This window comes from Ochotona princeps, chromosome 12 (assembly GCF_030435755.1).
Source record: "Ochotona princeps isolate mOchPri1 chromosome 12, mOchPri1.hap1, whole genome shotgun sequence".
In the NCBI taxonomy this organism is placed as follows: Eukaryota; Metazoa; Chordata; class Mammalia; order Lagomorpha; family Ochotonidae; genus Ochotona; species Ochotona princeps.
This window is the reverse complement of record NC_080843.1, coordinates 47,656,720-47,683,923: the sequence shown is the minus strand read 5'-3', so window position 1 is coordinate 47,683,923 and position 27,204 is coordinate 47,656,720.

Genomic DNA, 27,204 nt, shown 5'->3' with positions numbered 1-27,204 from the left:
TAGTGAAGTAGATGCTCCTATATGAATTTTGGAGGAGCGTGGAGATGAAAGTTTGAGTCAACACTCTGTTCAAACCTGAACATCTTGTTGAAATTATCCATGGAATAAGGATAGAGAATGGAAAAATGAAGATGAGACAGAACAGTAAGTTTCCTCAACATTGAAGTGATGGGTAGAGGAGTTTGAGAAAAATGGGAGGGGAAGTAAAACCAAATCAGGATAGCATGACGTCAAAGCAGCCAGAGGCTGCTCAAGAAGGAAGCTGTGGCCCCAGTCTGAATGCTGCTAATTAGAGGGGACCGTGGGAGTCACGAGTGACTTTAGCAAGAGATGTTTTGCAGGGATGATGCTGGGGTTCCAGACTAGGAGTTGTGGAGAGAACCTATGGTGAGGAAATGGAGATTGCTTTATCAAATAGATTCTTTCATGATGTTGAGGAAAGGAACAGAGAATTAAGGCAGTGGGAGAGTAGATGTGGGGCCATGGGATCAGAAGGAAGGTTTTCTAAAGATCAGAAGGAGCTCTTACATTCCATGTTTGGGAGCTTGTGCTTTAATCTCTGAGCAATGAGACTCCATTAAAGAGTTTTAAGGAGGAAAATTACTTTGATGAAAGTTTGAATTCATCCATTTCATCATCCTAATAATTCCACAATTTGAAAAAATAAAATTGCTCTGATTAGAAGTCTATATAGAAGATAATTTGGTTCCTTTGTACTCTATTGTCTGTATTCTTCTAGTTTTCTTTCTTTGTAAGAGTTGACTATTAGAAATTACAGTGAAATTGTCTGAAAACATATACACCTTTATTATTTGCCACTTATTTTCAAAATGACATGTACACTTATAAATATTTGGAAAAGTATTTTTTCAGTTTATAATAGATAATTGTTAATGGACCTCAAATGTGTTCAGTCACCATGTGAGCATTCAGTGTTAGAGAGAAAGAGGAAATGAGGAACGTGAGGGGAAGGCACCAGACTTTGAGGGGAAAGCATCCTTGTCATGTACAACAGTAGGATAGAACAGGAGGTTCCAGGTAGGTAAAGAGCTGAGGGTTTCCATCTCTATTTCCAGGTGAAATATGAGGCAAGGACATCAACAGGATGGAGAGGAAATATTGATGGTGAGGGAGATCTGAAGAGAGTAGTTACAAAGGTTGAAATAGTCAATGCTATTGGGTCTTAGTCCCCAGCACTTGCAGATGTTAGTTTCTATGGAGAACACCTTGCATATGGCAATGGGTAAAGATCTGGCAATGGGTAGATTGTCCTGGGTTATCTGAGCAACCTTAGATACAGTCACATCAGAGGGAGGCAGTGGGAGTGGCCTTATAAGAAGTCACTACCTTTTCTAAATTGTTCAAATATGTTTAATTTTGTGTTAGTTCATATATAGATCTTTGTTGACTGGGCTGTGAATTTTAGCCAGAAGTGACATCTGGCTCTATGAAGTTTTGGCCGACGACAAAGTAGATGGGAAAATGTACCCCTAAGGTGCCATGAAACCTGGTTTTAACATGAAAACTGCTTTGTCTAGATCTTCATACCCACAGTTCTGGAGTGGTTTCCTTGGATGCCACTGTCTTTTATGTAGGTATGATAAAATGCATTTATAAAACAGAAGTTTAAAGTATTTTGCTTTTTGAGTTAGAATTTGTTCCAGTTTGTTTTCTATTGATGACAGTAACCTTTGGGATATGTGCTATATTTTTAAGTTCCTGAGGGTATGTGGCTTTGGCCCTATAACATCCTTAATCTAGGCCTTTATTGCTTCTAGTTTGGCTTATTGAACTAACAGCACAAAACCGATCAGAGTGTCGGGTGGGCACACAACAGACAGGACTTTTCATGGTATCAAGTCACTTATAATTCATGAGTTAATCTGTTTATACCAGCAGTTTTCAAATACTGTGACCCGGACATTATACTCTGGGTGTAAAAGTGTTAACCAAGAATAGGCGTGCCTCCCATCAGGAAGCATCCCCTTAGAGGGAAGTGATTCCCTCGTGCTTGGTGCTATGATAGAGAGGAGCACAGGCTGGTTGAGCAGTGCGGAGGATCTAGTTATTGGGGTGGGGGGCCAGTAAAGACATCACAGGGAGTTCTTCATGGGGGAAGTTAACTCCCATTCTGAACAACAGAGTTCTGCTGATGACAGTTACGCTAAGTGCAATACGCCATGATATTGTCAGCCTGAGCCCCTCTTCCAGACACAGTAGTTTTTTCTCACTCCAGGGGAATTGCTTGACTAAACTAACCTAGAGTGGCCTCCTCCAAACTCCGTGATGTTTCTTCCACCCAGGCTGTATAATTTGGAGCCCTGGGGTTTGAAATTGGTGGATTGAGACTTCCTCCATGTATTTTCTAATGCTTATCTGGGCATGTCTCTTTTACTGGGGCCTGCCTCTTCTCTATTTCCTATTCTGAGCTACCTAAATTTCTTACTTTTTGTTTTAAGTTTTAATTATTTATTTTTCTTTTAAAAATTATTATTAGTATTTTATGATGCAGTTGCATAAGCTCTGGGATTTCCCTTATTCCCTCCCCAAACTCCGGCTCACAGAGTCCCTCTGTATCATCACTATAGTATAGCTCTTCATACACAGTCATACGTCCATCATTGCGGGCATGGACAATGGCAGAATCCAGCATCCTATTGTTAAGATATAGTAAGCAGTTTCATTGGGAGTCCATCTTTGAACTGCAATCAGAGATGCATACTGCATTGTATCCTCACATCTGAATATGATAATCTCCATTACATAGTTACTATACATCTCCTTAAATGAAAAGCCACAAAACAAAATCAACAATAAAGAAAAGTAGAAATTTATAATAACAAGAAGTTAAATTACATGCTAGCAAATAACTAATGTGTTGCTGAAGAAATGAAAAAGAAAATCAAGAACGCCCTTGAATAAAATGTTACTGTATGACAATGAACCAGTGAAGAATTTAATGAGACAAACTGTTCAGAAGAAATGAAAATACATCAAAACATCAAAATCCGAGAGAGAGTTTCTGCTGAACTTTGCTGGTGAAATGTGTCTCCTGTAGCCAACAACAACAAAAAAATGGGTTTTGTTTTTTGATCTAGTCTACTAATCTATGATGTTTGAGTTTAAGCCATTTATATTCAGGGTTAATATGAATGGGTAGTAATTTGGTCCTGTCATTTTAGCAATGGGTTATATTCGTTATTTGATTTAGTCTTCTGTTACTTTGCTGCGATGTTCTTCACAATTGCCTTTGATTTTGGTGGGTGCTATTCCTTTTCTTTGTCAAGAGAACATCTTTAAGTATTTGTACAGGCATATTCTTTGCATTTTTCCTTAATGTGGAAACATTTTATTTCATTTTCAAAGACAAAGGAGAGCTTTGTTGGGTACGTTATCCTTACCCTGGTCCCTATGGTTGCCACTATGTACAGCAGACTTGTTTAGTCTGTCCCACAACCCATTTGGCTCTTATACATGTCAATGGGCATTGAAGCCTAGTTCAACCTAACCAACCCTACTTTCCAGCCCACACACATACTGGCAGGTGCCTTTCTGTCTAGCCACTCCTGCCCCTGTCCTAGTTTTCCTGCTCTCCAGTGGGAGTGGTAACCCAAGAGGGAGGAGTCCACTATTTCCCTACTAGGCCGCTCCCACTCCTGGATTATGCACCCTCCAGGTGGTTCTGGGGTTTAACTTGGCAGATTTAGCCTCCAGTGCCAGCCTCTGCCAGCTGATGCTGTGGTGTTGGCAACGCCAGCGTCGCCACGTACCCCGAGCCGAGCGGAGGGACTAGGGTTACAACAAAGACAATACGCAGAGAGCCAACACACGGCAACACGCAGTACACCGAATGCCAATCGATGACAGATTCATCTTTATTGCAACTCCAGGCTTTCTTTTATACTCTCCCTAGCTCCTCCCAGTGTTTATCCAGTCCTCAAGGGGCCACCCTAAATCCTCGAGTTCCTCCCAGTAGTGGCCACCCTAAATCCCTTGAGTTCCTCCCAGTGTTTATCCAATCCTCTAGTGGCCACCCTAAATCCCTTGAGTTTTATCCAATCCCTTGGCAGATAACTTGACAAATAGGAAGCAGGAACTTGCGGTTAAGCCAGTGGCTAGATGTATCAGGCCAAAATTGCCAATCCTGTTATGCTCTGAGAAACAAGCTAAGCTGTGGAGTTAATCCTTGGGAGACCGGGGCCTGCACTGTGGCAAAGCCCAACCAACCCTCACCCACTCTAATATTTGCTTGCACCAGTCGGAACAGTCAGCCCAACCTGGCTTCTCCCTGATCTAGCTCACATGAGGCTCACGGGTGTTGTAGCCCTGCCTGGTCTGCTCTGCCCCCATCCCAACTCATGCTCTCCAGTGGGAGTGGCTGTCCAGCAGGGGAGCCCTCCACATTCCCCCTGCTGGCTTTGCCCCTCCCTCCCTGGTTTTCACGTGTGCTGATTGAGCGCTGCATCCACATCTGGTACAGGTCGCCTCACCTTGGCATTCCGTAATGTGCGCTGGTTTGTGTTGCGACCATACCTCCTGTCCGCCTCCTGTCCTGTTAGGAACAGTTGCCTTTCCTTGTTGGCCTTCAGTCCTTTCTGGTTCCTACTATTGGATGTTTCAGTCCAGCCAAGGCTTGTTCACACCCAGACACTGCTCACACATGGCTCAGCAGGGGCAGAGACCTAACTTATTCTGTCCTACATCTACCCAGATTCTCCAGAGCACCAGAAGGTGCTGGCGTCTAGTCCAGTTAGTTTTACCCAGCCCCAGTTCACACTTGTGCATAGGGAGATTGCAGCCATATCCAGACCAGAGCGCAGCCCCCTATTCCAGCTCCCGCACTCACCAGTGAGAACCCCAACCCAGCAAGGGTGTACTCTCACAGCTCCCCAACCGAGCCTATTCCCAGTGTGCCAGTGGTTGCTCTGACCCAGTTGGCTTAGTCCCTCATGTGTCTCAGCCTCTGCCGTCAATGCTGTGGCCTAGTATCCTTAGGTCATGCAGACCAGTTGGTGTAAGAGCCTGGTTCGGGATGACCTGTGCTCCATCCTGATTTCTGTTCTTCCTTGTGAGTTGAGGTTTGCTCAGCTCTGCTTGGTCCGCCCCTTCCAGTTGCAGCTTGGTCCACCCCACATCCTATTTTAGGACGCATATTCAGGTGGTGCTGCCTTGACCTACCCAGACTATTGTCGGCTCCTTTACCCATAAGTGATGGCAGGTTCCATGGTCACACCCAGCTCAGCCCATCACCACCCCCAACTCGTGAGCTAACCAGCAGGACTTCTATCTCCACAGGGTTGGGCCCACACTTCCCCCACAGAATCTACCCCTGGACCTGGTTCTCTCATGTTCTGGTTAATGTCTTGACCCTGAAAAGTGTGACCCGTCTCCCTTCCTACCACTCAGTCAGGTACTGGTACCTAGCCTGCCAGACAGGCTCCTATCCATAGCTTTCATGTGGACTGGCATGTGGCATTCAGTGATGCCCTATGCTAACAGCCTATCTCAGGATTTCCATGTGGGCTGGTGAATCAGTCTGGCCCAAATAAATCTTATGGACTCTTCTCTCCAAATCACCAGGTCTCAATATCCATGCTTGCCAGAAAATTCCATGACCCCATGCTGGGAATCACCCAGAATTCATCCCTCACCTATACTCTCTTTTTTTTTTTCTTGTTTTGAAGGGTTTTGCTTTTTTTTTTTAATTATTTATTATTTAACTTCATTAATTACATTGTATTATGTGACACAGTTACATAGATACTTGGGTTCTCCCACCCCTCCCCAAGCCCTCCCACCATGGTGGATTCCTCCACCTTGTTGCATAACCACAGCTCAAGTTCAGTTGAGATTCCCCCATTGCAAGCGTATACCAACCTCACCTACACTCTCACTGGCCTTATCCATGGATGTCCCTAGGCAGCAATTATGTATCCTAAAAACCCCAGGGTTTGCCACTGGGTGGCCCACAGGCAGTGCCTGGCACCACTTGGTGCGCTAGCTGCCCAAACCTAGGACTTGGTCACTGCCTGGCAGCAGTGACTTTGGCCGGAGTCCCCAGCATTGGGTTTGACCTGGCTGGGGCATCCCCCACAGTCGCCACACTGCAGGGGGCTCCTTTTGCCCCAACCTCACAGCTGAACACTGCCCAAACTCTTCCTGCAGCAAGATGGTAGTGGCAGGGTGGAGCCAGGGCCTTAATCCAGTTCCCAAGGTTCCCTCATTGTGTACTTACCCTGAGGGAAGAGATCTCTTGGGCCTGGAGAAAGCCTAGGACTTGGTCACTGCCGGATAGCAATGACTTTGGCCTGAGTCCCCAGCATTGGGTCTGGCCTGGCTGGGGCACCCCCCATAGCCGCCAACTGCAGGGGGCTCCTTTTGCCCCAACCCCACGGCTGAACACTCGGCACTGAATTTTTAATTCACTCATTGTCTTTCATTTTGTTTGGTATTGTTGCAGTGTGGCTATTTCCTTAAATTCCTTGATCTCCTGTGTGTGCTTCTTGTTGTTCATAGTAAGCTGAGTAACGGTGTTTTGAATTGTGTATCCCCCATTTTCTCAATGTATTCCTCAGTTAACTCTGAGCTTGGCAAAGGCTTTTTAACTCCATTGCAGGGGTGTCTTCAGTAATATTCATTGTGCCTCTGTGTCTTGCTTTGTTCATTGCACTTGTGATTAGTAGATTCTTCTCCTTAGGACAGATTTCTAAGCTGTGTCACCCACAGGTCTACAGTTCAATTTTATTTACTGCATTTGGTACCCAGTTCTTTGTAATCGCTTGTGCCATTCCCTCCAGTGAGTTTCAGGTCTGGATTCTTGTGTTAGACTTTGACCATGATGTCTATAGCCCCTACCCCTGGCTTGGCACTTTCTACCTGCTGTGACCTTTCTATGTGCTGTGACTGCCATGTCATTTGTACAACCTTTCTCTCACTTCCAGTTTAAGCAATTCCCAGGATTAGGGAGACACTAGGTGTCCTATATAGCTAGGTTGTTGGTGGTGCTGGTCTTGCCAGAACCTGGTGGCCATTAGCTCTGGGAGCTACCTAGACCTATTATGGGTGGAATCTGTAGGATGCCACGTCTGTGCAATGCACTGAGCTAGAAATCAGTTTATTGCCAGCTTAGTGCATGTGCAGTTCTTCCCCCAGCCTTTGCCTCCCTACATAATATGGTGCCCAATGCAACTCTGCTGGGAGTCTGTGCTATGAAATTCACCCTGCCCTGCACTGCCTCTTTGGGGTTTGCTGCTTTGTTTCTGCTCCTGGTCAAATCACACAAACCAGCAGGATGGGCAGTTCTTTGGATTCACCTCCTGAGGTCCCAGTGAGTTTCCCTTCCCATCTGGTTGCTGGTGGATCTCAGTTTGCTACTTACTGACTGTGACTGGGGTATCTGGTCATTGCAAAACCACACTGTTGTCTCCACTGCTTTTTCTATGTTCATCATCTACAGGTGCCCCTGTCATTCTGTCCTCTCCTATTTCCTGGAAGGTGCTCTCTCTGCTTCACCCTGGCTAATGATTCTCCATCTGTTTAAATGTTTCCTTACCCTATTCGACCATCTTGATTCTCTCTAATCTATCAGAATTTTTTCTTAAACTCCTTGCATTTCCAGGTTTTAGTCCCCTACTCAGGGGAACCCTCCTTTGTCCTCCAGGAATGGCTTACACCTAGTCAACAAACTCATGTATATTCCATGTAATACTGTTTTAGCTTCTACAAGTATATGCTTCTCCAGTTGCTCCCAGAGGACGGTACGCATCCCTGGGCAGCATACGCGTAGTGCTGAAGGACAGTGATCCTCATCTGCCTTTCTCTGGTTGAGCTTGAGCGCCTTGACTAAGAAAGAGGCCAAGCCTTATTCATCTTGGTCTAAAGTAACTTACACAGTGTCAAACACATGAATGAAGTTCATATACATATTCAATGAATGGATGATTGACTGAAAGAGGCAACACATTGGTTATTGTCTCACAAAATAATCTTATTTACCCAGTGATTTAACAATATATTTTTGTACATACACACAGACACACTTAATCACATTTTGTAACACTATATTGAAGAATAAAGTAATTCCCATTCCATTCCTAGGAATTTAGTAAGGCTACATTTCAGTAGTAGGTGACATGTCTTAAGACACTTTGAGGAATAGATTAAGAGTTGAAATCATGCATAACAGATACAATCTCCTGATTAAATTGCTTGGAAAATATCTTGGTTTTAAAGAAATTAACTGTTTATATCTACTAGAGTGAAAGTTAATTCTCATTGGGTAAAATGATTAATATATGATGAAATGTCAGAAGTGATTATATTGATGACAAAATCATCCTAGTTTCACTTTCATTGAAATGAAACTGTTGTCTTAATTCCCCCTTGAGATGGAGTGAAACGGCAAAGTATTCTGTCTCATTGTCAGGGTAATTTACCTTGATAAATATGTTACGTGCAGTGAGTCATTTGTGAATCACCTGTAGGGGATTTGAAAAACCATACATACAATTGAAAGTTAACATCAATTGATTTGTTTAATGAAATAAATCACTTGGTAGGTACTATGATTACAAGCTTCTTAAGAGAACTACTGAGATTTGTCAGCCACCACATGACAAGTGTTAAAAAGAGGCCTTCCCAGGCCAGACACTGTGGTACACTGTGGTACAGAGTGTGGGTGTGAGCCAGGCTTCCTCACTTCTGATTCTGCAGGTACATCCTGTGGGCCTGCCGCCTGTGAGAGAGACCCACAGGGAGTTCTGGGTTCCTGGCTTCCTCCTGGTACAGTCCTGGGTGTTGCCACCATTTAGGAAGTGAGACAGAGGATAGAGGAATCTCTCTGTGTCCCTCTACATTTCAAGCACATGAAAAAAAGTTTTAAGAGTTATTTATTTTTATTACAAAGTCAGATATACAGAGAGGAGAGACAGAGAGGAAGATCTTCCATCTGATGATTCACTCCCCAAGTGAGCCGCAACAGCGGGTGCTGTGCCAATCTGAAGCTGGGAACCTGGAATCTCTTCTGGATCTCCCACGCGGGTGCAGGGTCCCAAAGCTCTGGGCCGTCCTTGACTGCTTTCCCAGGAAACAAACGGAGCTGGATGGGAAGTGGAGCTGCTGGGATTAGAACCGGTGCCCATATGGGATTCTAGCGTGTTCAAGGCGAGGACTTTAGCCGCTAGGCCACCACCACCAGGCCTGAAAAAAAAGTTTCAAAAGAAAGAAATATGCCCTGTCACTTCAGAGGATCAAGATGATCACAATGTATTGAATGAAAAAAATGTAGAATGCTTATATATCACTTATCTGGAGAAATTGGGAAAAATAAAATACTTATGGAGTATTATCAATGTGGTGAAATGTGGCTTAAAATTTGAAAATATTGAGCATTATTTCAAAATAAACTTCCAATGAAATGAGCAACAGTTTCCTGAAGAAAATGATAATAGAAACTTCAGGTTATCAACATGTATGTTGGGATGAAAGTAAATGTCTTACAAAACTCCTTTCCTAGTTGAAGTAAGCAGAGGTGAATGGAAAACTTGGGATTCTTAAAACCCAGAAAGCAAATGCCAGATTCATAACTCTAGAGTCATTTCGCGTCACCTCGTATTTATAAAGCACATTTTATCATAGAAATGAAATACAGAATTTCATGAATCTGTTCAACGGACTAAGAAACAGGTACAATGAGGGGTGACAAATGGAGTCACTGAGTTGTAAGAACCAGAACAGCATCCCTTTGGAACTTGTTATAGATGCAGACTCTGAAATCCTTGCTAATTCAAATGCACATTTGAGTTTGAGAAGCACTGCTTCAGGCTCTCCACCTTGAGATTTAGTTCAGCTGGTTTACAATTCAGAGTCTGTTTTTCCTTCTATAGGCTGGATGGCGTGGTCTGAATCTGTTTTTGACCTGCAAGGGATGTTGCAGCGGAGGTGGACCCTGGAAGGGAGAGGGTGGTGTTTGTACTGTGCTGAATGCCACCAACTGTGTATTAGAAGGCAGGGTTATTTGCCCTCAGCTGTGTACACCAGGGAGCTGATATTAGGGGAGAGAGGCAGATAAAGTGTGCAAGCTCAGTGGAGGGCAGCTGCGATGATCCAGGAGGGCAGGACCTGGCTAGCAGCAAGGTTGGAGCGACCCGAGCTGTGGAGCTTGTGTACGCAGTGATTTAACAAGGGTAGATGAGAGCTTTCTGACAGTGTGCAAGTCTAAGAGGGAGAGTGAATGTCTGTTATGACCTTTGGGAAATTCAAGCATAAGATGCACATGGAAACCTCCATGTAAGATTTTCTTGAAGAACTGATGAGATGGGGGTGGATTCAAAGAGTATCTGACAGCTTGACTAATGGGATGGACAAAGGTGCTGAAGAGTGTGTCAAACAAATCGTTTTGTGTGAGCTGGAAGAAGAGGGAAGTAAATGAGAGGCTGAGTCAGTGTCCATGCTCTTTTGCTGGGTCATATTAGCGATGGCACAGTCACCTTGACTTTCCCTACGGAGTCCTTCCTAGACCTGTCTTGGGGATTTCTTCCTGGTCTTTTCTATCCCCTGCGTGTCAGCTACCATGAAGTATTGCCCCGAGCCTGATTTGCCTCAACACTGTTCCCATTTCGTTCTAGTCTGAAGGCTTGTGAGTCTTCCCTGTCTTACTTCACCCTCTCTATCTTTCTTTTCAAAAGTGACATGCTGCAGCTCACAGGTGCTGCCTGAAGCTGCCTAACAGCTGTTCAGCTAAGCTGTTCCTTTTCAGTCCCATCTCCTGCCAAATTTTTACAAGAGCTACAGACGTGCAGAGAAATCAGAAATGGCTGAGAAGTTGGCACTCCCCAAGGTGCTAAGAAGAAAAGGCTTTGGAGGAGTCAGCCATTGCTTGATGAACCCTTGTATTATTTGAAGGAGATCATGCCACAGTCACCTTTGCTAAGATGACCAAGAGTCATCCTGTTGACCATTTGGAAGGCACATGATTCCTATAGTACTCCATCTTTTCTCGATTGGCTTTCATCCTTCTAACCTGGGTAAAGCTGTTCTGTAAGAATTCTGTCTAAAGGATTTCCTGCTTTTCACTTTTGGAGACGTGATGCGGGAAAGTGAACACTACATTTGGAGTTGGACAACTGTCTTTTATCAAGTGCGCTTAGGGAAGTCAATTAGCCTTCCTGAGCACCTGCTATCTTCCAAAATCACTCCTCCCCATGGGCATACACCTGCCCAGCCATTTCTTGAGAGACTGCATTGAGTGCCCTTCTGCATAGCACTAATGGGTTTCCTGACTAAGTTGTCATTGATGGGAATTTAAGGAGAAGTGATGTGTAAAGAAATAACTAGCCTAGACCATTTCAATCTTGCCACCCTTCACTTGATTCAGCTTCTAGGGTAGTAAGCAGACACCTTGTAAAAGTTCGACATTAGATTCTGAACTTAGTCCTTTAATTTAGCTTTGGTATGGTACCAGTTATCCAAGTTACCTCAGTATCTCCATCCCCTAGCCTCAATTAATCACCATTATGAATTCAGAATTTTCTTAGTTTCTACACATGAGGGAAGAACATGTGATATTTCTTTCCATGTGTTGTTTATGTTACTTATTTCCTCCAGTTCCATCTATTTTACTGCAAATTACAGCATTTTATTTTCAATGGCTGAACAGTGAACATATACGACATTCTCCTTATCCATTCACCTGATAATAGGTAATTTTGGTTGATTTCATATCTGGGCTGTTGTTAGCAGTATTGAGAGAATCATGATAGTAGAGCTATCAGTTTGGTGCAGTGATTTCATGTCTTTGGGATTTCATGTACTGGGATTTCTGGATCCTATGGCAGTTCTGTCTAGTTTTTAAAATAATCTCCATACTAGTTTCCGTAGTGCTGGAATTGACTTGTATTTTCATCACAAGTGTGTAAGTGTTCCCTTTTCTCTATCCGTAACAGCATTTGTTACTTTCTGTCTTTCTGTGATAATAGCCATTCTAATAGGGGTGAGACGATATCTTGTTGTGGTTTTGATTGGATTTCCATGGTAGCTAGTGGCATTGAGAAATTTTTTTTCCACATATTTGTTGATCATTTGTTTACTTTTTTTTTTTTTAAAAAAAACTGTCCATTCAAGTCCCTTGACCATAGCTGAACTGGATTTTTAAATTATTTTGTTCTTGAGTGTTTTTTATTCCTGAAATATTCTGGGTGTTAAATCTTTATCAAAAAGTGCCATGTATTTATTTTCTTCCATTCTGGCAAGATGTATCTTAAGTCTAATGATTGTTTCTTGTGCAGAAGATTTTGAGTGTGGTATAACCCCATTTGTTTAATTATTTTGTTTGCACTTTTGAGCTTGTATGAAAAATCGTTGCATTCACCAACTCCTGATAGTTTCTGCTAGCAAGTTTAAGATGTTATATTTAGGTCTTCCATCTATCTTGTATTGATTTTTGCAGTGGGGAGAGGGGTAGAGAGCTGTTTTCATGTTTCTACATAGCTACATTTAGTTTTTCCAGAAACCTTTGTTGAAAAGACTATCATTTTTGCATTGTATATTGTTTGCAATTTAGACTATGTGGGTGGACTAATTTCTGGATTCTGTAGCTTGTTCCATTGTTCCATGTGTTGTTTTTATGCTTTTAATAGTATTACAATGATGCTGTAATCATTACAGCTGTATAGTGTGGCTTAAATTCAGATATTGTGTTGCCTCCAGCTGGAATTTTTGGTTCTGTGTAACTTTTGCTGTTCTGAGTTTTTTTGTTTTCCTATAAATTTCAGGATAATTTTTTCTAATTCTGTAAAGACTTCATTGATATTCTAATAGGGATTGCATTGAATCTGTAATTTTTTAGGGAGTAAGGGAAATTTAGCAATATTAATCCCAAACGATGAATAAGGGACATCTTTCCAGTGTTTTTGGCTTAAAGATTTCATTTATCAGCATTTCACTTTTATTAAATTTATTCATAAAGGTTTGTTTTTTTTTGTGGATATAGGATTTTTCTTTAAGATCATTGCTACATGATGGTAGTATGGTGTCTTGTATGTTGATTTCCTATCCTGTGACTTTACTGATTAGTTCCTCATTTCTAACAGCTGTTAGTTGGAATAGTTTTCCATGCAGAAAATCACATCTGTCAGTGTGCACATTTTGATTTTTTCCTTTCCATTTTTGCTGTCTACTATGTTTCTCTTCTCAAATTGCTCTTTGTAACCTTCCATTATTGTAATGCATACTGCTGGTGAATGTGGAATCCTTGTCTTGTTTCCAGATCTGAGGGAAAATGCTTTGAGCTTTCCAATATTCAGTAGGATGTGCTGTGAGTTTGTCATACATAGTTTTTATAATTATGAGATATTCCTTCTATACTTAATTTTGGGAGAATTTTTTTTTCCAATGAAGGGATGTTGTCTTATCCAATGTCTCCTTTTTTCTTGTAAGTATTGTGCTCAAATAGTATTTTTCGTTCTGTTGATAATACATGATATTTATTGATTTGTGGATGTTGAGCCACCATTGTATCCCTGGGATAATTTCGCTTGATTATGATGTTCGATCTTTTTATGGTGTTGAATGTCATTTGCTAATATTTTTGTTGAGAATTTTTATGGCTATGATCATCAAGGAATTTGGTCTATAGTTTTTATTTAGATTTATTTGTTTTTAATTGGAAAGTAAGATTTACAGAGAGAAGGAGAGACAGAATGGAAGATCTTCCATCCATTGATCGGCTCCCCATGTGACCATGATGGTCAGAGCTAAGCCGATCTAAAGCCAGGAGCCAGGGAATTCTTCTGGGTTTTCCATGTGGGTACAGGATCCCAAGTCTTTGGTCCATCCGTTGCTGCTTTTCTTGGCCACAAGCAGGAAGCTGGATGAGAAATGGGACTGCCGGGACATGAACTGGCACGTTTATGGGATCCTGGTACTTGCAAAATGAAGGTTTTAGCCGCTAGGCTATGGCACTGGGCCCCAGAATTCCATTGTTTAATGTATTTCAAAATAGTTTGAGAGTTGTTGGGAATTGATTCTTGTTTTATAAAAATCAGTTCTAAAGCCATCAGTTCCTGGACTTCTCTTTAATGAGAGAGTTTTGTTTGCTGCTTAAATCTCATTACTTGTTATTAGTTTTAGATTTTTGTGTGTTCTTGATTTAGTCTTGCTAGGTTCCATGTATCCTGTATTTTATTCACTTCATTGAAATTTTTCAATTTCTTAGAATATAACTGTGCAAAACAGTTTTTATGGTCTTAGTACTTCTCTTGTATCAGTTGTAATATCACCACTCTGATTTCTGATTTTGAGTCTTTCCACTGCCTCTTTTTCCTTTGTTAGCATGGCTGAAGTTTGTGTTTTATTTGTATTTTTCAAAACGAAGTTTTTCATTTTATTTTTTTTAAGTTTTGATTTTGTTTTCTGCTCTCTTTCTTAGCTCTTAGTAATTTTGTGTTTGATTTTGGCTTTTCTGTGTTTCTGAAATGTGTCATTAGATTGTTAATCTGATTGTTCATCTAATCTTGTTACTATAAATTTCCCTTTCAATATTACTTTTTCTATATGCAAGATATTTTCATTTGTTTTGAGAAACTTTTGATTTCCTAGTTAATTTCTTCAAGGGTCCATTGATCAGTCAGGAGTATATTGTTCCATTTCCACATCTTTGTAAATTTTGTCTTGTTTTTGTTGATTTTTTTTGAAAAGATGTATTTATTCTAATTGGAAAGGCAGATTTGTAAAAAGGAGAGACAGAAAGGTTTTCCATCTGTTGGTTTACTCTCCAAGTATCTGCAATGGCCAGAGCTGAGTCAATCCAAAGCCATGAGCCAGGAGCTTCCTCTGGGTCTCCCACGCAGGTACAGGTTCCCAAGGCTTTGGGCTGTCCCATCCAAGGAGCTGGATTGGAAACTGGAACAGCCAGTACACATATCAGGCCCAATATGGGATCCTGGCACTTGAAGGGGAAGGATTAGCCACTGAGCTGGGCTCTTTTGTTGATTTTTAATTTTATTGCTTTATGATCCAGAAAGATACTTAGTGTGGTTTCATTTTCTTTGAAATTTCTTGTGACACAAGTTTTTTCTTACTTCATATCCTTTGTGAAAATTTCCAGTGGTGGAATGGCTGGGTCAGATAAGCAGTGCCTTAGCAAATTCTTCAAGTTGCAAAATCTCATCTGTATTTTTTATACAAAAACATTCATGTTCTTTTAAATATCCAAGTGTAAGTATCAGTGAGGTAGTTCAATCTATTAGCCTGCAAGTTCAAGGTAATATCCAAAATAAGATCATACTGACAGAAACCATCACAAAAGCCTGTTTTACCTGAAATGAAGGTAGTTTCTCTGGTTTGTTTTTGGTTGAATTTGCATTGTATGTTTGTTTTCAAAACATTTCACTTTTAGTCTTTGCATATCATTTTTAAATTAGTTTTTTTAAAGATTTATTTATTTTTATTAACAAAGTCAGATATACAGAGAAGAGGAGAGACAGAGAGGAAGATCTTCCGTCCGATGTTTCACTCCCCAAGTGAGCTGCAACGGCCAGTGCTGCGCCAATCTGAAGCCGGGAACCAGGAACCTCTTCCGGCAGGTCTCCCATGTGGGTGCAGGGTCCCAAGGCTTTGGGCCATCCTCGACTGCTTTCCCAGGTCACAGGCAGGGAGCTGGATAGGAAGTGGACAGCCGGGATTAGAACCAGTGCCCATATGGGATCCTGGCGCATTCAAGGTGAGGACTTTAGCTGCTAGGCCACCGCGCCAGGCCTGCATATCATTTTTGAAGTTTGTGTTTAGTGTGTTGAAATGCCTTATGTGAAAAGAGGAGACAGAGGCAGAGATAGTTTCCACCTGCTGGTTCACTCACTAGATGTCCACAAGATCCAGATTTCAACTAAGCTGAAGCCAGAAGACAGGAATTGCTTGCATATCTCCCTGTGACTCATTCAGGATGTGGGTCCTCTGCTTTTTCCCAGACATATTAGCAGGAAGTTGAATCAGAAGATGCGGAGGTGGAACTTGATCCCAGGCATTTTGAAATGTGATGCTGACATCTTGAAGGGCCTTCTAACTTGCTGTGCTGTGTGTCTGCCTCCTGTGTATCTCTACTGGTGAAGTGATATTCTTGAAGGCAACAGAGTTCTTACATTTTATTTTGTATTTTTTAAAAAAGATTTATTTATTTTTAATTTAAAATATTTTTTTACAGAGAGAGGAGAGGCAGTTGTTCCGTTTGCTGATTCACTCTATAATGGCCATAACAGCTGGAGCTGAGCTGAAGGTGGGAGCCACACACGGGTGCAGGGGCCCAAGGACTTGGGCTATCTTCGGCTGCCTCTCCAGGCCATAAGCAGAGAGCGGATTTGGAAGTGGAGTAGTTTGCACACTGACTGGGATGCTTATGTTTGCAGGCAGAGGATTAGCATACATGCTACAGTACTGGCCCCAGGTGTTCTATTTTAGTCCATCTGACTAACATGTGTTATGAATAGTGCATTCAGTCCATTTACTTTCAAGTTTAATTTTGATAGAACCAGTTTCTATAACTTGTAGGTTGCATATGGATTGTTTTGTAATTCTTTGTTTCCCGCTGATTTTCTTGTTGTTTTTGTGTTTGGGTAGGTTTTTTTTTCATAGTAAGATTGGATTCTGTTTTTCTGTGTCTTCCTTGCTAGTGAATTGTGCACTACCATGTATTTTCATGATGGTTACTTCTTTAGGATTCTCTTTAGGATTTCCTGTGGGGCTGGTTGAGGTAATGAATTCTTTTTTTGCTTATATGGCAAATGCTTTATTTTACCTGAACTTCTTTATTATTTTTATGATCTATTTCTGTTTATTTGAAAGAGTTCAGAGAAAGGGAGAGAAAGAGATATAAAGGGATTTTTCCAACCATGGATTCTCTCTCCAGAAGGCTGCAATGTTCAGCCCTCAGCCAGCCCTGAGCCAGGAGCCAGGAGTTTTTCCCAGACCCTTCATTGTGGCTGGCAGGTCCTCAAGCACTTAAGCCATCTGCTGCTGTTTCCAGACTGTCAGCGGGGAGCTGGGTTAGAAGTGAGGCAGCTGGGACATGTATTGGCACCATGAGGGATGCTGATGACACCACAATGCCTACTTCTCTCCCTCACTTCCAAAGAGTAACTTTGCTTCATGTAATATTCTCGATTGGAAGATTAAAGTCATGGCTGATGGGTGATGGTTGATAGAGGACTGGATTACTATTATCTAAGGAAAACTTTGTGGAATTGTATGTAAGCAAACAAAGGTGAATCAGAATGTATTGAACAGACATGTATCAAACGGTTAAGGCACATATTTGCATAAAGTTTAGATACTTGGTTATCATTCTTGAGAAGAGTGGTTGGAAATTTTTAGTCTTTCAACACTGCCAATTTTAAACCTTTTAAAATGTTTGAGTATAAACACTTAAAATAAAAAAAATTGTTGATTTTAATATGAGAGAGAGAGAGCCCATAAAAAGCTGGATGCTCCACTGTGTCATGGCAAAACTATATCAAACAGTGTGCTTTGCTAGATGAGCCCTTATTTTCTGCCAGTAAAGGATGGAAGATGGGAGGGCAGGAGAATTATCGGACTTGTTTCATCATTTGCTTGCCTCTTTGATCAGCTCTCTCTGAGCAGTCAGCAAACGGACAGACGCAGGTGGATCTGATAACAGGTGGTTCTGTGGTGTAGTCGGCCTTTCACTCACAGAGCCTCTGCACCTTCAGGGTTACCACCAGCACTCAGTGTCCTTTGCAGAGGGGCTGAGTCCCACCTTCCCGAAGGAGTTCCTTGCGTGGGTCCCTGAGGCAGTAACATTAGCAGGACAGTGCATCTCTTCAGAGATCTGGGTCCAAATCAGATGAACCCCATCTTCAAACGTCTCTGTTTTAAGGATCAATACTTTCCCACATCCACTCCTGGCCTTGGCAACCCCACTAATCCAAAGGGTAGCATGAGCAGTTCCCTGCAATTCTCATATCAGGGATTTATTTTTGTGTTCTCAGTCCATTTTCCTATCTCTGCTTACTCAGTTTCCTGTACCGAATTCTCTGTTAAATCAACTGGCATAGCCTTTGTGGCTTGATCTTCAAAGACATTTCTGGCCTCTAGAATTGACCTAAATGGAATGTGTTCTATAGGTATCTTTTATAGATTGCTTTTTTGTTCTTATAAACAAAAAGATTAAGTTGAAACGATCCAATTTCTTTTTTACATTTGTTGTATAAGTAGGTTTTTTGAGCAGTACTTTATGATTCTACTTTGTCACCACTACTGTGTCTTTTCTGCTTATGTGTGAGAAATCTGTTGAGGATGCACTTAACCAAATTGGTTAGGGATTGCCATGTAGCTCTGGAGTTACCCATGTGCAAGTATTCTAGTTAACCTGTATCCTCACGAGCTGTGTTTTATAAAACCTCTCCCCTCTATATGCTCTCCCCTCTAATATGCTATCCAAATTTAGGTGTTTTTTAAATTATTATTTTCCATGATACAGTTTTGTAGGTATAGATTATTTCCTCCTCCCCCCCAATTTATTTTAATCAGTTTGAATTTCTTCCAACACTAATCAAGATAAACATTTGGAAACACGTATATTGTTAATTTGGGTTTCCTTTACCACAGTGTCTTTACCTATTAGCTTTTTTTTTTTAAATAGTAGAAGTTGAAACAAACAAAAGCAAACAGGTGTTGTCATCATGTGGTCCAGAATGGGTCTGATGGTGCAGATAAGGGAAACTGTACACCTGGGGAAGCAGAGCAGGGTTTCTGCTGCTTATATGCCTGTCCTGCTGGGACTGCAACTGAAATATGAATGAATAAATTTAACATTGATTACATTTATGTATTGTGTGTATATAAACAATATTAACACTAAATATTGTCAACATTAAGTAATATCAATATAAAATGTTAGCCTATATTTAATGTTTCAAATATAAATATATTTAACACATATTTAAATCTAAAAATATATACTGTTACTAATCCTTACCAGTTACAGGCATTTCAAATTGTCTTTTCTACACTACAGATTATCTTTTAACTCTATCAGAATTTTTAAATGTTAAGGAAACCAAAATTACTAATTTTTATGAGTTTTTATTCTTTCACATTATGCATTTGAAATCTTCTACCATTAGGACATGGGACTAATCTAGTATAATTTCTTCTAAAATTTAGAATTTTTTGTTCTAAAATATTCTTAGTCTTGCTTAAATTTTTATTTAAAAATTATGTATTTGAAAGGAAGAGCGAGAGAGAGACAGGCAGACGGAGATATCTTTCACGTGCTGGTTCTTTCCCCATATGGCCACAGTGACGGAGGCTCTTGAAGCCAGGAGCTTCAGTGTGGGTGGCAAGGGGCTCAGGTGCCTGGGCCATCTTCCACTGCATTCCCAGGAATGTTAGTAGGCACCTGGGCTGGAAGTGGAATTCCGAAACTCAAGCTGGCATTCATGAGTCGGCATTGCAGGCAGTGCCTTAACCTGATGTACCACAATGCCGACCCAATCTTATTTACAAATTTAAAAAATGCAACACATGTGATTTTTAAATAGAATGTTACAAACACACATACAAAAACTATACATATTTATGGGGTACAACGTGATATTTCAGTGCAGGTTTACGTTTGGTAATGTCCAATCATGGTAAGCATATCTGTCTCCTTAAACCAGTATTTCTTAATAGTGAAAGCATCCTAAATCTTATTTTCTAATTTTTAAAGAAATACACAGCATGTTAATATTATGTAAAATCACCCTACTGTGCAATAGAAAACCAAAACTTGTCTCTTCAAAAAATCGATTAATTAAAGATGGAGAGGCAGAGGGTTATGTGTGAGAGGGAAAGGGAAGGGGAAAGACGGGAAGAGAACGAGAAGGAATGAGTGTATGCACGTGTTACGGTTACGGGTTATGTATACTAGTTCGATTCTCAGATCCACACAACAGTTGGGGCTGGGCCAGGATGAAGTCTGCAGTCTAGAATTCAGTCTGGTGGGTCTCCCATGTGGGTGATAGAGTCCAAAATACTAGAGCCACCACCTGCTGCTTCACAGGATGTGTGTTGGTAGGAAGCTAGTTTGGAAGCAGAGCTGAATTTGTACTCAGAGACTTTGATATGAAATCTGGATGTCCTAAATAACTATGTAAGCACTGTTCCCAAAGCCCTGCTCAGAATACCAGATTTTCCTACATGTAACTTATGCCCAGTAATATACCTTTCCCCATATTTCCTTCTCCCCCTTCTTTATTCAACCTTGGGTAACCGTTATGATTCTTGAAAGTTTTGTGAGAACACTGCATCCATTTTTTTCAGACTTCACATCTGCGTGAGGTCATTTGGTTGTTGCCTTTCAGTGCGTGGCTTATTCTATATGATGTAGTGACCTGTAGCTCCATCCACAGTCCGTGTGTATTTCCTTCATTTTCTTTATCTGTCAGTCTGAGGGAGGGCATTTTGGTTGTTTCCAATTCTTGGCTAGTGTGAACACTGTTATCACAACTATGGGAACACTAATGTCTCTGACAGTGATTTCACTCTTGTTGCACATATACCAAGGACATCCCAAGGAGTGGGGTTGCTGGTAGACCTATTGCTAATTTTGCAGGAGGGGGGACCCTTCATAGTTTTCCACAATGATGGTATTAAATTTCCATCCTCATGAATAACACGCAAGGGTTCTCTTTTCTCTGCATCTTTGTCAATAATTGTTCTCTTTTGTCTTTTTGGCAACAACCAATCTGACTGGACTGAAGTGGCATCTTCTTGTGGTTTGGTTTTTCATTTCCCTAATGGTTACTGATGTTCAGTATTTTTTTTTTCCTGAGCCTATAGACATCAGCATGTCTTTGGGAAATGTTTTAGATCCACTGTCTACTTTTAAGTTGGAATACTTGTTTTTGTGTGTGTGCAGAATTACTTGAATTCCTTATAGTTAACAATCTTTTGTCAGTTGTACAGCTTGCTGATATTTTCCTCAAAATTTGTCTATTGATTGCTTCCTCTGCTATGCAAAAGTTCTTTAGTTTGATGAAATACGTGTTTCTTCTTTCATTTTTCTTGTCTGAGAAAAAAAATTTGGGTTTGCTCCAAAAACTTGTGCCCGTTCCAATGTCTGGAAGCACTTTCCCTGTTTTCGTCTCATAATTTCAAGGCTTTAGGTTTCACACATAGTTCTGTAATCCATTTTGAGTTGACTATGTATGGTAAGAGACAGGGGTTCCAGTTTCTTATTTCTGCATGTTGTATCTAATTCTTCCGATGTCACTTATTAAGAATACTGTTCTTTTTTTCAGTGCACATATGAGGCACTGTTGTTAAAGATCAGTAGGTTGTTTGAGTTTACTAGATGTCTGTTCTGTTTCCATGGTCTGTAATACTGTTTTCATGTTAGCATCATGCTATGTTATTTACTGTAGCTTTCTAAAATGATTTTAGGCAGGCAGGTATAATTCCTCTGTTATCTTTTTTTTGTTCAACAACGTTGCCTACTTAAGAGACTTCTTTGACTCTAAATACATTTTAGTAGTGTTTTTCTTAGTTCTTTGAAAACTGTCATTGATATTTTGAGAAAAACCCAATAAATCCACAAATCATTAAAGTGGAGTAAAGTGGACATCTTAATATTAATTTCCCAATCCATGAATATGGGGAGGTATTCTTATTTGTTCGTGTCCTCTCTAGTTTCTTTTATCAATGATTTGTAGTTTTCATTGTCGACACCCTGTACCTTTTGGGTGAAATTTGTTCTTATGAATTCTATTTTTTTGGTAGTTACTGGAAATGGAGTTGAATGATGTTTTTGATAATGTATTTTTGGTATTGAGCAGCAGTATTGAATGTTTACTTTGTATGTTTTGAATGTTGGCTTTGTATCCTAAATTTTGCTGACATTGTATATTATAACAGATTTTTGGTGAGGTTTTGGCATTTTCTCTGCATGATATCATGTCATCTCACCTCTGCATTTCTAATTTGGATGCCCTTTATTTCTCTTTCCTATTGGAACAAAAGTGGCAAAAGTGTACAATCCAATCTTTTTCTCGAACTCAAAGACTATCTTTCCCCATTAAGTGTGTTAACTATTGTATTATAAGGCCTTTACTTGAAGGGAGGTGCTTTCTTCTTATACCTAATTTATTTGGAATTTTTATCATGAAAGAATATTGGATTTTAATTTTTACAGTCATTGAGGCAATCATGTGTTTTTCCTTCATTCTCTTTATGTGTTGTATCTGTCAACTTTGCATATGTTTAATTATTTTTGTATGTCTTGCGTGAATTCCATTTGACCATGGTGAATAACATTTTCAAAATGCTATTGGATATGGGCCCAGCGACAGTGTGGCCTAGCGGCTAAAGTCCTAGCCTTGAAAGCCCCGGAATCCCATATGGGCACCGGTTCTAATCCCGGCAGCTCCACTTCCTATCCAGCTCTCTGCTTGTGGCCTGGGAAAGCAGTCGAGGACGGCCCAAATCTTTGGGACCCTGCACCCGCGTGGGAGACCCGGAAGAGGTTCCTGGTTCCCGGCATCGGATCGGCGCAGCACCGGCCCGTTGCAGCTCACTTGGGGAGTGAAACATCGGATGGAAGATCTTCCTCTCTGTCTCTCCTCCTCTCTGTATATCCAGCTTTCCAATAATAATAATTAAAAAAATGCTATTGGATCTATCATCTGTTATTTTTAAAGGAGTTTTTGCATCTGTGTTTCTCAAGATTTCTGGCCCATAACATTTCTTCTGAGAAATCCATGGTCAGGCTAATCATACACTTGATCTTAGCCAAAAGGCCGGGAAGTGATGGTCAGCCTAATTGTGACCACTTTATGTGTTTCCTTTTTCTTGTAGGTCTGGGAATTCTTTCTGTATGTCTAAACTCAGAACATTCGATTCTAGTACATCCTGGAATGGAATAGTCTTGTTCATGTTGAATCTATGAAATTTGACCATCCTTGAAAAATTCCTATTTTTCTCCCTTTTTAGATGCTTTATTTATTTGCAAAAGTTACTGAGAGAGGGAGCAACAGTGCTTCTATCTGCTGGCTCACCTTCTACATGGCTGTAAGAACTAGAACCCGGCCAGACTGAAGCTAGGAGCCAGATGCTTCATTTGGGTCACCCATGTGGGTGGCAAGGACCCAACACTTGGGCCATTTTTCATTGCTTTCTCCAGGCCACTAGCAAGGAGTAAGATCGGAAGTGGAGCAGTTGGGGACACAGTGCAGGACTCATGTGAATGCCAAAATTACCGGTGGCAGTTTTACACCAGTGCTGCTCCTTTTATGAACTCTTTGGATGTGCTTTGGCACTTCATTTGCTTCTTGAACCCTAGACACGGATTGCTGAGCTTGTTATGCTGTCCCAATGTTCCTGGAAGCATTTTCACTGCCTCCCAACTGCTTACTGTCAAATAACTTATCTTTGAGTGTGTCAATTTTTGTGTTTGATCTATTACGCTATTGGTGCCCTTTGTTTCATTTTTAATTTTACTTTGTGTACTTCTCATGTAGCTGAAGGATTTATGCTTGACTGATTTTTATTATTTCCATCTCTCTGTCAAGTTTCCCAGAACACTAAATTGTTTCTCTGTGTTTTCTTGAGGTTTGTTTCCTTGAAAGAGGTATTCTTAGATACTAATCTGAGCTTTTGAAAAGTCTGATTCCTAGATGGTTGGTTTGTAGCATTGTGTTTTCTCTTTTTAGTTCCCTGGAGGTTCTGGATTCTTCTTGCTGAATTCCATTTCTGAGCATTGAAGGATTAGTTATATTACGTGGCTTCATTTGTGGCTGCCCTTCCACAGAATTTAAGCAGAATGGTTACTTTCCTCTGAGCCTGTGCACACCTGTGCTATTTTAGCACCAGATAACACCCCGGGTTAAAGTTTTCCAAATATAAGCTGTTGAAATTTTTACTCCTCAGCTTCGTCTCAAACCTACAGTTGGTATGTTGTCAAAATGAATTTGAGATGTGCCCAATAAAGGTCAATGTTCAGAGCAGCCTAGATACCTAGACGTGTAGGCATTATAACCACAGCACTGCATCATATCCAGAGCCCACAGCCCGGTGAATCAATGCAGCATAGTTGTGGGACAGAAGCTCACCACACTTTGGTCTGTCCACTTCTGAGATGAACTTGTTGATTTATGCTATTCCTACCCAATATTGGTGTTGCCAACAATATAACTGGGACATAGAACTGTGGTTCACACCAGAACAGGCCAAAAGGCCCCATCTTCAGGCACTAGAGTAGGGACTGTTAGTGTCTATTCAGGGTTGTCCTTTGCCAGCTTAGCTCTCAACCATCAAACTATCCTGTGATTTCTTGCTGTCTGCCCACAGTTGGAAGAAAGGCGATAAAGGCAACCCCTCAGCTTCCCAACAAGGCACTAGGTGAATTTCACCCAGGTTTCAGAGTGATTAGTCCCTGTGTAATCTTAGGGGTGCACATCAGGTCCATGTGAAGCTCACAATGATACATACCCAAATGAGTCTGTTCCAGGAGGGTGCATATCTCACCCCCACACCCACCTTGACACTGGGACAAATCTACAGACTATCCACAGGCACTTGCCTGGGTTAAGGGGAACAGTGAAAATTTGTATCTGCCAGTATTGTCTTCTTAGCACCCTGGCACCGAGTCCCAAGACAAAGACCCTGTGGTCCTGGGAAATCTGCTTGTGATTGAAGGAGGGATGATAAAGGCAGCCCCTTGGACTCCCATATGGACAGTGTGCTGGCTCACACCTGGGGTTCCAAGTCACTGGGTTACATTTTGGAGGTGTACTACAGACCGCTTTCAGGCTGGTGGTGGAACATGCTGGCATGAGTGCATTCCCAGCAAAGTACACATCTCCACCTGATACTGGGGCTCACCACAGTTTCTGTTTATGAACACCATCCTTGGAGGAAAGGCCTTGGGCTTTATCAGGGGCTGGGTGGCTGGGTCTGCTGAAGCAGGTTCTGTTCTGAGCGGGAAGGCAAGGCCCTAAGCCACCTGGCTGGCCCTCCTCCCCAGTGGCTGGAGTACTGTTTTGCGATCTGCTGGAGGATGAAGTGTTGGTGGCAGAGACTGCTGCATTTGGAGACTCCAAACTCTGAATCTGTAGGTGCAGGAGTGGGGGCAGAGTTGGTGGGTCTGGCATTGAGATTCAAGTCTAGGGGCTGAGTTTTTTTCTCCTTCCCCCACATTGGATTATGTAGGCAGGTCCTTCCTTCCTGCTTTAGTCACTATGACTTTTTTGTCATTATACTAAAACCAGGCACTGTGGTCTTCTGCCTAATTTGTACAGCTCTTGTGAGGTGACTTGGTCTGAATAGCTGCTCAAATTGTTGCCTCTGTAGGGAGGTAGTCATTAGGGCAAATTACTCAGTTGATGTCTTAAACATCCATATTTGGTTGTTTAATCCACTTGTACTTACTTTTGATGGTGTGAACTCAGAATACAGTTTAGTCATTTTCCACACAATTATTCTAATGGTCTATGGGATTGCACATATTCTTAACTCTACTTTCAATGTTTATAGCTTGCTTATCTTAATTTCCAATAGAGAATCAAGGATGATTCATTATTTTCTTCAAACTTTCTTGACTTTGCATGTTCACTCTTTCTGGTGGATTTAAAAGCTATGCTGCTTCTTGCATGAACTCATGAAAGTCTGAATCAAGCTACCTGAGAGGTGATTGTACTTGGTGCCTACTACATCTATATGGTTGCAACTTCTTCTGCTTCATGGAACCTGAGAATACACCTCTGGGCCCGTAGCAAATCCTCCATCTCTCAGGAAAGCCCTTACTGAGCTGTGCTGGCTCCATGGGATGGCTCATCCTCCTGTACAGAAATCCTGCCTCCTGTTGGTCTCCTTCCCCTATCCCTATGCTTGTGATTCCCTTATTCAATCAGGCCACTTGCAAATTCCCTGAAGAAAGGGGTTGTGCTTTATTTTTATTGAATCTTTCCCTGAATGCCCAGCCCATTTCTCTGATATGGAAGGCACTGGATTAGTGTCTACTGAGGCTAATTAATGTCGTTTTAAACCAAGCAAGAGAGGATTTCACAACAAGAAGAGAGAGGAACTGTGAGCTCTTAAGCGTTATGTGGGTGGAGCACACACTAAGTGATTATTACCATCAGAAAGGTCATTATAAACATCAGAACCACAGTGATAGTTGATAAAGAGAAAGGGAGAGAGGGATAAAGGGAGGAAAGGAGAGAGAGATAGAGAAGAAGAGGGAGAGAGAAATTCTCAGGCTTGAAAACAGGCTTGAAAATCTTCTGTGGAGACTGCCTCTTACCACTACTGTTTAACACATGGATTGCTGGGTAGGTACCCTTTGTATTTATTTTATTGTTTTGTAATATAGTTCCATAGGCTTTGGCATTTCCCTTCCCTCTTCCCCAGATCCCCACTTGATCACTGATTTCCCCCATGTAAGTGCAATGATACAGTCCTGCATAAGTGCTCATAAGTCCATCATTCTGTTTTAAAGTGTGTCCTGACATTGCTGGTACAGACTACGGCAGACAGTCTAGAATCCTATTGTCAAGATATATCCAGCAGTTTCACTGGAAGTCCATCTTTGATTTGGAAGTAGAGATGCATATTGCGTTGTATCTTCACATCTGGATAAGATAGTCTTTATTATGCTGTCACTATACATTCTCTTAAATGAGAAGCCATGAAACAAAGTCAACAAGAGCATTGAAGTTAAAAGAAAAAATTTACAACACCTTGGAGTTAAGTAACATGCTACTGAATAACCAACGTGTTGATGAAGAAATGGAAGAGAAAACACAAAAGCTCCTTGGGTAAAATTATACTACTGTGTGATCTGTGAGTCAGTGAAGAATTTGATGAGAGAGAAGAAACTATTTGGGAAAAATGGAAATAAAAACAAAAATATCAAAACCCATGCATTGCAGCAAAAACAGTATGGAAAGGGTTATTGATCTTATAATTTACATAAAGGTTGCCTTATATGAAGACAACATGTGATGTTTGTCCTTTTGGGTTTGACTTATTTCACTGAGCAAAATGGTCTCTAGTTGGAACCATTTAGTTGCAAATGGTATAATTTCACTCTTTTTAATGGCTGAGTATTATTCCATGGAGTAGATGTACCACAGTTTCTTTAACTACTTCTCTTTGGAGGGGCATCTGTGTTGTTTCCATGTCTTTGCTATTGTAGATCGTGATGCTATAAATACA